Genomic DNA, 14086 nt, shown 5'->3' with positions numbered 1-14086 from the left:
TAAAAGAGTATATTTTAATACAGTGATTATCTAAGCATGATCCTTGGACCAGCAGCATCAGCATTATCTGAGAATCTGTTAGAAATGAAATTCTTGGGTCCCACTTTAGACCCAATGAATGAGAAGCTGAGTGTGGGAGTGGAGGTTGGGGTGAGTTAGTAATCTGTACTTGAACATGCCCTCCCATTGATTCTCATGCCCTCTTAAGTTTGAAGACATATGCTTGAATGAATGGTGCTTAGTTATGATTGTTGTTGTGTTCGTATGTGATTTGTTCTGGAATCTTAGAAAGTGACTCTTAGCCAGAGGCTAAGGATACCTATTTATGCTGTCTCTGAGGGTCACGTCTGGAGGAGAGAGCAGAAAGGGCAAGGGTGGGGGGCAGACCTGGAGGGGTAAATAGGACATACCCTACCCAGCTTGCTTTGATTCATGCCCAGGCTTCCCAGATTTTACTATTCATCCCTTCCTTTCTTCACTAATCATTTTACTCGTATTCATTTAGCACCAACTGTATGCCAGATATCATGCTTGGATAGTGAAAGGACATGAATGGCCTAGAGACTTAAAATCTACTGTGTGCATGTATATGCACATAGAGTGTCTGCATGGCCTTATCCCTGTGCTTGTTTATTGGATGTTTGACCACATGGATGCCTGTCCTCTGTTCATATATTCTTAGGTTCTTTTCCTTCCCTAGGATGACATTTTTCATTCTGTATCCTTTTCTCGTTGTAATCTATTTTGTGTCTGCACAAGCCAATTTACTCTTTCTTTTAGATCATTTTTAATCTTTTCCATGGAATACCTCAGATTAGAATGTTATCATGGTCCTTGAACAATTTTAAATTTTGATAAATCATTGAAAATCAGTGTGTCCCTTTGCCATGCTGATGGTGTGCAATTTCAGACTTTTAGGGAGGAGACATTGATTCTTCCAAAGTGAGGACTTTTCCTTTTCCTTTATACCAAACCAGCTCCTCCCTTGGAGATATGAGAAACCATCTCCCACAAGGACAATACTCAGCTTACTAAGTAGAACTGTTTCTTCCCAGAGTGCCAGATGCCCTGAAGGGGAATGTAGCCACAAAGCCTCTGTGCGGTCAGGTGCTGTAGGCAGATGTCATTAGCAAAAGCTTGACCAGAACTCAGCAGCAGAAGAGAAAAAAGCTGTAGTATAATAGAGGCAACTGCTTGGGGGCTCTGTGTGGTTCTCTGAGGACAATGTTGTTGAACTTCTGATGTAGAAGGTGGAAAGATGTTTGTAGTCAAGGAAATCTGGGGAGATATTCAAGCTCTGCCTGTAGCTGACTCTGTGATTTGGGCATAGTCCTTCCAGAGCCTTGATTCCCTTGGAAAAATATGGTTTGTTCTATGGAAGTTTGTCCTGAACTTTCTGAAAAGAGAATGCATGAGAAAGCATCAAGTAGAGCACTCTGCAGGAAGATGATATAACTGTGACTTCCCTTTAATATTTGTTCTTAATAGCCTTGGTCTCTCAACTCTATGATTTCTCCTCCTGTTATTTAGTGCTCCAAACCAAGACCCTAGAGACATAATACTAAACATGCTCTCTAAAGACCAGAAATTAATTGATACTGTGTTCTATATCATTGGAGTTCAACTTTAGCACACATCAAGATCACCTGGAGAGATTATTAAAACATAGATTGTTGGGCCACACTTCTAGAATCTTACTCAGTGGGTCTGGTATGGAGCCTGAGATAAGTTATCCTGAAGCGCCAGGGAAAACATTTTGATAACCACTGGTATAGAGGATGTTAAAGCTGGAGAAGCCCTTAAGCCCTTAAGCATTTTATATAAATGGTTTCCATTTATATAAATTGGTAGTGAGTCAGTAACTGGGCTAAGATTATAACCCAGTCTAATAGTCTTTCTAATTTACCAGGCTCCTGAGTGAGGATAAGTTCAAGTATTATTTTCCCCCAATGCAACTGCATTTTAATGAGGATCTAACCCTTAAGATATAAAGATGGGGCTGGTGATGATTATCATGATCATGAGGATAGTGTCTTATTGTTTGAGTTCCTTCAATACATCAGACACTTGCCATGTTGTCTGTTTCTATGATGAGCCAGTGGGGTCTCTTAGGCCCAGAGAGTTCAGGTAGCTGGCCAAGGACAATAGGGGAAGGTCTGGTGTGCCTATCTCTAGACCTTTGCTCTCATCAAAATACCGTGCAGTGCTATCTATGAGATGGAGTTGAAAATTTTATAAAGAAAGTTAATAAATCAATGAGAAGATAATATAAGAATAAGGACATAGGTTGCCTTAGAATTACTTGCCACCCTCTCTAGTCCTTGCTGTGCTCCTCACTATTGACTGTATTACTCTAGAACATGGGAATACCAGGATGGGACAGGAAGTTATTTGAAGAAATTATCTTGCAAAACTAGTACCTGGCAATCAGGAGCTACTGTCTGCTGCTATTGCCTTAGCACACCTTTATCATCTAGGTCCTCTTGGCCAGGCAATGGGCAGCCTCCCTGGAACCACCATGGTGGGTTCCTTATGTCCACACACGCACACTCACACACACATACACACACACAGCAATTCTGCTGGATGGCCTTGCCTCCCATTTGGTTGTGTTATCTCATTGTCCAGCTCTATTCTATTCATTCTGATTTGAAGCCAGATTGACTTCATATCCTGTGGACATTTCAGGAAAGCAGCCCACTAATTGTGGGAGAGTTCAGTTGCCATCTGGCCCTCTCATGAGCCTGGTGGTGTGCCTGCTTTTGCTGGCCCAGGGGCTGATCCGGGTAAAGAGTGGCAGGTTTCCCTACAGACTCCTGAGAAGAACTGTGAACATGTCTGAGGGTCCTGCTCATGATCTGCCTTACATTGTATGTTGTGTTAGACAGTCTCTCTACTCTTCTGAGGGACCAGGGAAAGGTTGGCTCCTTATCTCCAGCTAAAGGTCTGCTTTTCCTGAACCCTTTGTGGTTCTCCATGTGCTTCATACCTGCATTCACTTTTCTGTTGCTTCTCTGGGGTCTATGGGCTTATACTCACACATGCACACACACATATTCTTAAGCGTGCTTGCACAAATGCATACACTCACGTGCACACATTCTCCTTGTACACTCATGCACATACTCTCCACACACTCACACAGAGCAATTGGTGACTTGGTCACAGTGGAGGAATAACAGCTGACAGATTTATCTGAATCAAGCAAGAATCATAGGAAGGAGAAGGGGATGGAGCTTATGTTGAATCCTCACTATGTACCAGGCAAAGTGCTTCGCATCATGTAATTTCACACTCAGAATAATCCTTTAGGAAGTGATTATAAGCCCCCAAAACTTTAGGCTCACTGAAGAGCTGGGATTTGGAGTGGGTTTGTCTTCATCCAGAATCCTGCTCCTCCCATTACACTGTGCTCAAGGAACAAGGCTAAATCACTAACATTACCCTCTTGGACAGCTGCAATCACAGAACAAATGCCTGCTGAGCTTCAGAAAACATGGGCAACGCAGGAGAGTGAAAGAAATAAACAGAAGTCACCCATGATGGCATCACCCAAATATGACTGTTTTGGGTATTTGGTGCTTGATTTCGATTCTTCGTAAACAATAAGTTTTTACATACTAATTTAAAAAGGGTATCACACTGTAAATATTCTGTTGTAAGATTTTTTTTACATTAAAAACAGTATAAAACTGGTTATCATTTATTTAGCACTTCCCATCCCCCTGGCTGGTTTGGCTCAGTGGATTGAGCGTCGGCCTGCGAGCTAAGTGTCGCTGGTTCGATCTTCCAGTCAGGGCACACCAGAGAAGGAAAACTCTGACTCCAAAAAACCTCCGCTGCCTTGCGGCATACCTCTTCAGGGGAAAGGCTAAGGAGAAGGGAAACTCTGACTCCAAACCTCCGCTGCCTTGCGGCATACCTCCTCAGGGGAAAGGCTAAGGGAGTAAACCCCGACAGAAAATCCGGAGCCGGAGTCCCTAAGGCGGTTTGATGTTGTAGTCAACACCGGCAACTCCTGCGGCGCACCTGAAGCCAAGCTGTATTGACTCTGTCTTTCCCCTTGGATCCTTCAGCTGTGAAGAGAGGGGGGGTCTGCTGCATGGGCAACAGCTGGCCCTCCATATCACCCTGCCCAGGCTTTGTAGCTTCACTGGAGAGGACACTCCAGTGTCATCGCAAGATGTCGACTTAACACGGGAGGAGACAGTTACCGGTTATAAGCTCATCCGATTGGTGAAGGAAACGAGCGCCAGGGGTCTCCTCTGACGGTGGGAGAGGTCATCGCACCTCACTGGACAGCTACCGCCCACCTCAAGCTGGGCAGCCCCCAGCCAATTAGGTGCCGTCTCGCCATGGCTCACCTGCCCGACTGGGTGCGTGGGGATCAGAGAGGCGTCTCTTGAAAAGTGGGCCACAAAACACTCGCACCAGGCAATTCCAAGCAAACAACAAGAAAGAAGCCTCCAGCTCTTCGCCTCGCTAGCTGGAACATCAGGACCATGTGTCCCGGACTTACTGCAGACCTTCCGTGGATCAATGGTGCCAGGAAAACCGCCATCATCGACAGGGAACTGGCACGACTAAACATCGACATTGCGGCTCTACAGGAGACCCGGTTGGCCGACAACGGAACTATCAGAGAAACCAACTACACCTTCTACTGGCAAGGGAAGTCTCCGGACCAACCAAGACAGCACGGTGTTGGGTTCGCTGTGAAGAACAGGCTTGTTAACTCCATAGAGCCACCCACAGGAGGCACAGAGAGATTACTTACCCTCCGATTGTCAACAACTTTCGGCCCAGTCAGCATTCTTAGCGCATATGCCCCAACCCTCTGCGCCACCACTGAAGAGAAAGAACAGTTCTACCATGCACTGGACGAAGTGTTATCCAAGATCCCCAGAAGTAACGCTCTTTATCTCCTTGGAGACTTCAACGCAAGAGTAGGAGCCGACCACATGGCCTGGCCCACCTGCCTCGGAAACTTTGGGAGAGGAAAGATCAATGAGAATGGTCAGCGACTGCTTGAGCTTTTGTGTCACCACAGCCTGTGCGTGACAAATACATTCTTCAAGTGCAAAGAGATCCACCAGGTGTCATGGAGGCACCCCCGCTCCCGCCACTGGCACCAGCTCGTCATCACCAGAAGAACGGATATTGGCAGCACCCTCCTCACCCACAGCTACCACAGTGCAGACTGCGACACGGACCATGCCCTCGTGGTAAGCAAGGTGCGCATAATGCCGAAGAGGTTGCACCACTCCAAGATGAAGGGTCGCCCACGCATCAACGCCAGTTGTGCCAGCAACCCAGTTAAGACCCAGCAATTCATCAACAGGATGGAAGATGCACTCGGCGAGGGAATGGCGGCAGATGACATTATCGAATCCAATTGGCCACGTCTCCGCGACGCCATATACAACTCTGCCATTATTGCTTACGGGAAGAAAGAGCGGAAGAACGCTGACTGGTACGAGGCTCACTGGGAAGAAATGGAACCCGTGATCGAGGCTAAGAGGAAGGCCCTACTGGCTTACAAGGCCACGCCCACTCCCAGTACACTTCAAGCTCTACGGGCTGCCAGGAACAAAGTCCAGAAGACCGCCCGCCACTGTGCCAACACCTATTGGCTAAACCTGTGCAGAAGCATTCAGGAAGCTGCCGATATAGACAACGCACGAGGAATGTATGAGGGTATCAAGAAGGCAACAGGCCCAATCCCCTCCAAGATCGCCCCCCTTAAGTCCAAGACAGGTGAGGTCATCACTGACCAGGAACAGCAAATGCGGCGGTGGACCGAGCACTACCTCGAGCTGTACGCAACGAAGAACACCGTAACAGACACTGCTCTTAACACCATCCCAGACCTACCAGGCATGGAGGAGCTAGACACCCCACCTACTGCGGCAGAGCTCAGCAAAGCCATAGACCGCCTCGCTTGCGGGAAAGCACCAGGAAGCGACGGAATCCCTCCAGAAATCCTAAAGAGCGGGAAACCAGTCCTGCTACAGCCGCTCCACCATCTACTCTGTCTCTGCTGGAAGGAGGGTTGCATCCCCCAGGATATGAGAGACGCCAACATTATCACCATGTACAAGAACAAAGGAGACCGCAGCGACTGCAACAACTACCGGGGCATCTCTCTCCTCAGCGTCGTCGGCAAAGTATTCGCCCGGGTCGCTCTTGCCCGCCTGCAGACCCTTGCTTCCCGCGTCTACCCAGAGTCCCAGTGTGGCTTCAGAGCTGGCCGATCAACAGTGGACATGATCTTCTCCCTACGCCAGCTGCAGGAGAAGTGTCACGAGCAGCATAAACCACTCTACCTCACCTTTATCGACCTCACGAAGGCGTTTGATCTGGTCAGTCGAAGCGGCCTCTTCAGCTTGCTACGGAAGATTGGCTGTCCACCACATCTGCTTGCTGTGGTCATGTCCTTTCACGACAACATGCACAGCACGGTGTCCTACAACGGCGCAACCTCTGAGGCCTTCCCAGTCAGCAGCGGAGTAAAGCAGGGCTGCGTCCTCGCGCCTACGCTGTTCGGAATCTTCTTCTCCATGCTCCTCCAATACGCCTTTAAGGACTGCAGCGAGGGTGTCTTCATTCACACCAGATCCGATGGCAAGCTCTACAACCTGGCCCATCTACGAGCCAAGACCAAAGTCAAAGAGGTGCTCATCCGTGAGATGCTCTTCGCCGACGACGCAGCCTTGACATCACACTCCGAAGAGGGACTCCAGCAGCTAGTCACTTGCCTTTCCCACGCATGCAAGGAGTTCGGACTAGCCATCAGCCTGACGAAGTCGAACGTTATGGCTCAAGGCACGGGGACTCCCCCATGCATCACCATTGACGGATACACCCTGGAGGTTGTCAACGACTTCACTTACCTCGGGTCCACCATCTCGAGCTCTCTGTCAGTCGACTTGGAGGTCAACCGGAGAATCGCCAGGGCAGCCACAGTTATGGCCAGACTGAACCGGCGAGCGTGGAACAATTCCAGCCTCACTGAGAAAACCAGACTGTGCATCTACCAAGCCTGCATACTCAGCACTCTCCTCTATGGCAGCGAGACGTGGACCACCTACGCAAGGCACGAAAGGAAACTCAACAGCTTCCACATGAGGTGCCTGCGACGCGTCCTGCATGTCACCTGGCAGGATAAGGTCCCCAACACCGAGGTGCTGAAGCGAGCCAATATGAGCAGTTTGCATGCAGTTCTTAGCGAGAGACGCCTCAGGTGGCTCGGCCATGTCAAAAGAATGGATGCAGGCCGTATCCCCAAAGACCTCCTCTACGGCGAGCTAGCAGAAGGCAAGAGGATGACAGGGCGCCCAAAACTGCGGTTCAAAGACATCTGCAAAAAGGACATGACACAATGCTCCATCAATCTCAACACATGGGAAGTTCAAGCAGACGACCGCCTAGCCTGGAGGCTCGCGGTCAGGCAAGGTACGTCACGCGCAGAGGCTGCGCGCAACGAGGAGGCGGTCCAGAAAAGATCGAGGCGGAAGCAGCGTCAACAGCAGCAACAACAGCCATCTGCCTTCACCTGTACCAAGTGCGGCAGGGATTGTCACTCCCGAGTCGGACTGCACAGCCATTCTCGGCGGTGCAGATAGACTCTCAAGAAGCTACGCCATCGTCTCTCGAGACGGACGGCTGCCGATGACGATGACCGATGAGCACTTCCCATATGCTCGCAAGGCCCTAAGTATGACACATTTATTGAGGAATGTAATCCTTATCAGAATTCTGTGAGGGATGCACCATTTTATATCCAGTGGTCCGAGGTCCAGTGGAGCTGAGGCCCAGAGATGGTAAGCAACTTGCCTGCATTCACACAGCCAGCAAGCAGTGGGGTTGGAATTTGAATTTACACAGTTGGAGTCCAGAACCCAGGCTGCCTCTTAGTTACTATGAACAATTGTTTCCCTTAGCAATGAATGCTCCTTTAAAACACAACAGTAATGGTAACATAATAGTCCATCATCTAATACTGTCATTTACCTGGATAATTCTCAGTTGTTGAGCATTCAGATTCCTTCTAATTCTTGCTAGTTTAAATAGTGTTGCACTGAAAAGTCTGCACCAACATCTTTTCAGAAACTGAACAATTTCTTAGGATAAATCCCTAGGGGTGGAATCGCTGCATATGCACATTTTAAAAGCACTTGATTCTTCCCACAAAATTGCCATTTCAGAAATACATGCAAGCCCACACTCCTGCTAGCAGACTGTAAAATTGTTCTTTTCTTCACAGAAGGCCTGGGTTTGTTTCATTTGTGATTGGCACAGTGCATATACAGGTATAACTGTAGCCAGGGTGCAGAATGTATGGGGCAGTGTGTTACCATTTCATGAATATGACCAGAGGAGCAAAGTTATGGGTTGCTCAAGAGGGCCAAGCTCTGCTTTGCTGGGGTGAGGGGTGGGTATGGAGGGGCAGTGGGCGTGCCACTAGATGGTGAAAACTCAGAAGGATGCATTGGGTTTCTGGTATCCTGACAAGCCCATTCAGAGATGGCACAGGCCCCCATGTCCTCCCTTGCCTGGTGTTTCAGCAGCTCCATGAACCTTCTCTGTTTGTAAAGCTGGAGAAAGACAGTCATTGCCATTCCAGTGTGTTCTGTCACCAGCAGCATTCCCTGGGATGTGCGCAGAGGACAGGGACCCCAGGAGCAATTTCCTTGCTTTACCCCCATGAGTCCCAGTAGGGAGAGCAGAGAGCACAGGCTTTTCTGGAAACAGATGGACCTCAGGTTGAGCTGGCTCTGCCACTCACTATCTAGGTTTATTTGGGACATGTTGCTTTATTTTTCTGAGCCTCAGTTACTTCATCTAAAAAGTGGGATTCCACCCTTTGGAATTATAATGTGGTTGGAAAAGAAATCGGGTTTCTGGAGGCCACAGCACTCAGCAGGTGCCTCACACCTACCCTGTACTTGACACTGCAGACACCTGCACTTCCTTTCTGACAGCACTTGTGTTTGATGTTGGCAGAACCAGCATTCTTGTTTAGGGAACAATGTGTTTGCTTGCCCCTTCCAAAAGCAGTTAGACTGGAGGACAAGGGCATAATGAAGTTCTTCCCTTGAAGGCTGTTGTCTCTGAAAGTTTGTGCTCCAAGTGAGTTCTGAGCAGGGTGGAATCAGTGGTGCAATGAAAGGCCGTGCAATCTCATTTTATTACCAGTGTGGAGCAGCAGAGTGAGTCATCCAATATCCAGCTCACCCGTGGCTTGGTTTATGGTGCCCTATCTTTCTCCAATAATACAGACTGATTGTGTTCTTCCAATGTGAGGGAAGATGCTCTGAGCACTGGGGCAAGACACCCTCTTGGTCTCAGTCCCTTTCCATTTGTAGCACTCCAGTGTGCAGGTGGACTGGGGATGGCATGGACTTCAGGGAAGGGCTTGGGTCCTGTTTGCTAAGATGCTTGCTGGGAGGTTAGCCAGGCGTGGCCTATCTATCTGCTGCTGTTCTGCCATCTTGGGGATGGATGCCAAATGCCCTTGACTTTCTCTAATGTCAAAGCTGTTCTTTTCTCCTTTCTCTAAAGTACTCGTGTCTGTTCTTTCTGTGTGTGAACCAAGGGCCTTTTGTTTTCTTGTATTCTTCTTTCTTTCTTTCTTTTTGTTTGTTTGTTTAACGGGAAGGTGAGAGTAAAATGAAGAAAAATGTTTAGATGCAGGTTGGGCATGTAAAGGACACGTTCCCAAGTGTTTGGGTGGTGTCAGAGCCAGTGCCCTGGGAAATGGGAGTGCTCTGCCAGGCTTTTGTGTTCTGTAGATAGACAAGGGCACCTCCAGGCAGCAAGGGCATGCAAGAAGATGAAGATCATATTTGGTGCCTATGTAGTGTGTGATAGCATAGATTATGTAACAAGGTTAAAGAAGACATTTTAATCAATTTGTCCTAAGAATTATCACTACTCCCATTCAGTTCTACAACAATCACGTCAATCTTTGGGCATATTATATTTCACCTGTTTATAGAACAGTAATGATAGTGAACTCATCCTATTGTACTTTGTGTGTGTGTGTGTGTGTGTGTGTGTGTGTGTGTATAGTCTGGAAAAAGTTCAGCCATTGTTAATATAACAAGAATGGTTTGCTGGACATCCATATAACCTGGCAGCCAAGGAGAGTGGACTGGAATGTACATGTGTGAACAATGATGACTTCACTGTACTAGTCAGTGGGGGTGGGAGATTCCATTGAGTGAGCATGTGTACTGTGTGCCCATCACCTTAAAAATTACTGAGCTAGTAGAGCAATGAATCTGCATCAAATTTTACCTTAAGCTTGAACATTCCTCCACAAAAACTATTCAAATGATTCAGAAGGCTGCAGCTATGGGCAGCTGGTTACTGGCAGCTTCATCATGACAGTGCACCTGCTTTTGCCTCACATCTTATGTCGAGTTTTTTTGCAAAACATCAAATCACCCATGTGATCTAGCTCCCCTACAGGCCATATTTGATGCCCTGCAACTTCTAGCTTTTTCCAAACCTAAAATCACCTTTGAAAGGGAAGAGATTTCAGACCATCGATGAGATTTAGGAATATACAACAGGACAGCTGATGGCGATTGGAAGAAGAATGTGAGGTCCCAAGGTGCCTACTTTGAATGGGACTGAGGTGTCATTGTCCTACGTACAATGTTTATTGTATCCTGTATCTCAATAAATGTCTCTTTTATATTACATGGCTGGATATTATATATGTATTTCTGTGTTTTTGTGTATTCTTTATAATTATTATCTCTTGCATAAAAATGCATCAACTTTGTGAACCATAACTTATTGGATTATTTCTCTAAATTAAATATTTAAACTGTTCCTATGCTTATTTCATAGGCAATATTAGATTTAAAATATCATATCTTTAAGATACAAATGCATACAGATGTATTTGGCTTACTTTCTCAGTTAAATACCTGATTTGCTAGGGTATAGAATATGAGTAGTTTTAAATGTTTATGTTATGTACTGCTGCATTACTTTCTGAAGGATTGTGACTTTCTGTGATGTTTATAGCCATGAAGAATCATGCTCACTTTATCAAAACCTAACACTGGATATTATCAATTTAAAAATGTGGAAATGTTAAATTTCTAGGTGATGTTAACTTTCAACCCTCCACTTCCTTAGATGATCTGCAAATGCTTTCCACAGCTCCTGGAGGAATCTTGGGCTCTACTCCCAGGACCCCAGAGCTAGTCCTAAAGGGCTCTCTGGGTTGCTTTGCCCACCTGGGCTTTATATAGAGCCAAAGGCTCAAGGGAGGATAAGCTGAATCCATCTGTCTTGTCTCCAGCTTTACTTTCCAACAGGCACATTCCATGGCATTGAAGCATATTAAGTCAGTCATTAGAAACTCAGAATACATTTAATATTGTAAATGAGCAAGCCAGATAAAGGTAATTTAACCCCTTAAAGAGGTGAAATACAATATTTTTTGTTTTAATGCAGAACACAAATCTATGATATCACCTTTATCTTTTAGACATTATAAAAAGATGTCAACAAATTATTTGTAAACAGCTCACCATCTGTCATACCTATTCTCAGATAACATCCTTCTTCAATTCATTATCTATAGCCACCTTGGGAGTAGGGAAAAATGGGACTGGGAGACACAAGGAAGAACAAGTTGGTATGAATAGAAAGTGGCAAAAATGCCAACTCTAATGACCTGTTGTGTCACTTGGGTGATAGATTCCCAGCTCCAGTTCATGCTTCTCCCCCTGTGAGGAAATGGAACACAGTTGAGAAGAGACTAGATTCCTGCCAGTACTCTGTCTTCTCAAGAGACTGGGGAAAAGTTCCCAACAAAAAGCAGTAGTTAATATAAGTAGGAAAGGAAAATGTCTTGAAGTGGGAGAGGTCTCTGACATGGAGTTGAGGGATGGAGACTGGGGGAAGAGGGGTAAAAATGAAATGATCCCAGTGGAAGTAGATAATAGATCATAGGCTGAGCCCAAAAAAGAGGGAGCAGACCTTGGAAGAAAATGCGGTAAATGCTCAGATTTAAAATAGGAAGAGGATGAACTTGTGAGAGGAGGGGAGTGAGAGGAAATTCTTGGCTCTCCTGGAGGCAGGTATTTGATATATTTGCTGTCTCCCACATATGTAGAAGCTTGTGGATAAGGAGCACAGAGTAAGAAGGTGGATACATAATTATCAGGGGCCGCATGGAAAACCTATTCTGATCCTACAAGGTAAAGGTGCATCTTAGAACTTAGGAGGAGTATAGGGCTCATTTTGCATGGAGCAAGAAGAGGGTCTATGTAATAGGGACATATTCATGATGGGTGGAATGTTTGGAGTTCTTAGATCTGGAGTCTGAAATGTTACTGAGAACATGATAAGATCTAAGAAGCCTTCTGTTTCATACAGGGTCTATGACACACCAAGAAGATCAGGGAGACTCTGTGAGGTCCAGAAAGTTTTACTTGAAACTGATGAACTTAAGAAGCCCAAGGAAGGTGTTGGTGCTGCATTTTACTCAGCATGGAGCTGAGCAAGGAGGATCTAGGAAGCTCTGGGATGCTGAGGAAGTGAGGAAGGGAGGCTGGGACTGGAGAGAGTTTTGTAAGAGTAGAGCCCCACTGGAGCTGGAGCTTCTGATGTGGCCCACACACAAGATGTTGCATATCAGCCCCTCAGGATCCCTCCTGTTCTGTCATTATCAGGTAGATTAGGGATCAGCCATGTGCTTCTTAAAGCAGGCATAAGAAATATAGTAGGAAATCTATTCCCTGTTTGTAATTGAGGAGATTGGGGGTCTGGGGTCACTCAGCATCTTAAGAAGAGAACTTCTACAATACTTTTCCATCTCTTCTCGGCTACATTCCTGGTTAGCAGGGATTTGCTCCTGAGACATTGCCAGCATTCATGCCATATGCTTTTCTGCCTTCTCAGCTGAGGCTGGCAGGACTGTAAATGCACCTGCGCTCACCTGTCATGTAGCCCAAATTGGAGCCACAAATGCTTAAAGCTTGAAGAAATCCAAGTGCCCCATCAGAATGGCCATGCCAGGCTTTTGTCAGAATCAGTTTCCACTAGATCCGGTCCAGCTTATTTCTTTTTCCTTTGTGGAACATCATGTGAAGGTAATTCTTCCTTCAGCATGACATGCCCTTTTGAAATCGTACAAATAACAATGTCTGATTGTCATGTTGAATTGAGAGCATGGATGTAAAATTCTCCGAAGTCAGACTAAAGCCAAATATTAGGTCATAAGTCAACAGTTTCCTGAGAAGCTTGGTTACTAAGAGGCTGAAAATTTATATCTTTTCATGAGAAAACTTGTTTACCAGCAGGAAAAAAGTTTCAAAGACTGTTATCTTCCCATGTGGAGGGAGAGAGATGAGTGTAATTTTGCAACTTGGGTCAAAGTCCTTTAGGGACTTCTGAAATTGGTATGGCCAAGGAATGAGTTTGATGTAATTCTTGAATTGCTTCCTGAGGTGAAAGTCGATGGGTGGCACAGGTGTGTGTTATTTTTTAAAACACCCTTGGGCAAAATTGCGTGCATGCCTAGGAGTAGCCTGTCCCAGGGATGCCATGTTCTGCTCACAGATCCTTCTGATGGAAAACTTGTGGTAAGAAAATGAGTCATTTTGGCCAATTGACACTTCAGGTTCCAAAGGAATTCAACTCTTGACTAGCTTCATGTAAGCAGCTATGGTACTCTTAGGAAAGTCTCAGTGGACCTAAAGACTCAACTGAATAAAAGAAGGAAACAGGAACACACCCTTGACAACACCATGAAGCTGGTGGCTTGCCAGTGTGGCCTTTTTTTACCTGTGATGTTTCAGCCCTGCCACCAAACCCAGACTGAGTTCTTTTAGCATCTGAGGGAGCTGTGGTGGGAGGCAAGGAAAAGGCAAAGAGGCTTATGCTCACTATAGAAATAAAACCAAAAACTTTGCTTCATTAAGAATATTATGCTCTATTTTAAGCTGGCTAAGTGACAGTTTCTAGTTTGCATCTCCTTCCAAAATGCCACTAACATTTTTTTCTCAATGCTTAAACTCCAGGAAAAATGGCTTAGGATAGAATTGAGTGTCTGCTA

At 46.1% G+C, this 14086-nt stretch overlaps 1 protein-coding gene across 1 annotated transcript in view; it reads left to right on the top strand.

The window, feature by feature from the left end:
- The window catches only part of GRID1 (glutamate ionotropic receptor delta type subunit 1), a 777332-nt gene that overhangs the window by 745555 nt on the left and 17691 nt on the right, over positions 1-14086 (top strand). The gene's annotated exons all lie outside the window — the stretch shown is intronic.

This window comes from Furipterus horrens, unplaced genomic scaffold (genome assembly GCF_987537825.1).
Source record: "Furipterus horrens unplaced genomic scaffold, mFurHor1.1.pri manual_scaffold_5, whole genome shotgun sequence".
Lineage (NCBI taxonomy): Eukaryota > Metazoa > Chordata > Mammalia > Chiroptera > Furipteridae > Furipterus > Furipterus horrens.
The sequence above is the reverse complement of the archived record's forward strand: the minus strand, read 5'-3'. Positions and strand labels throughout refer to the sequence as shown.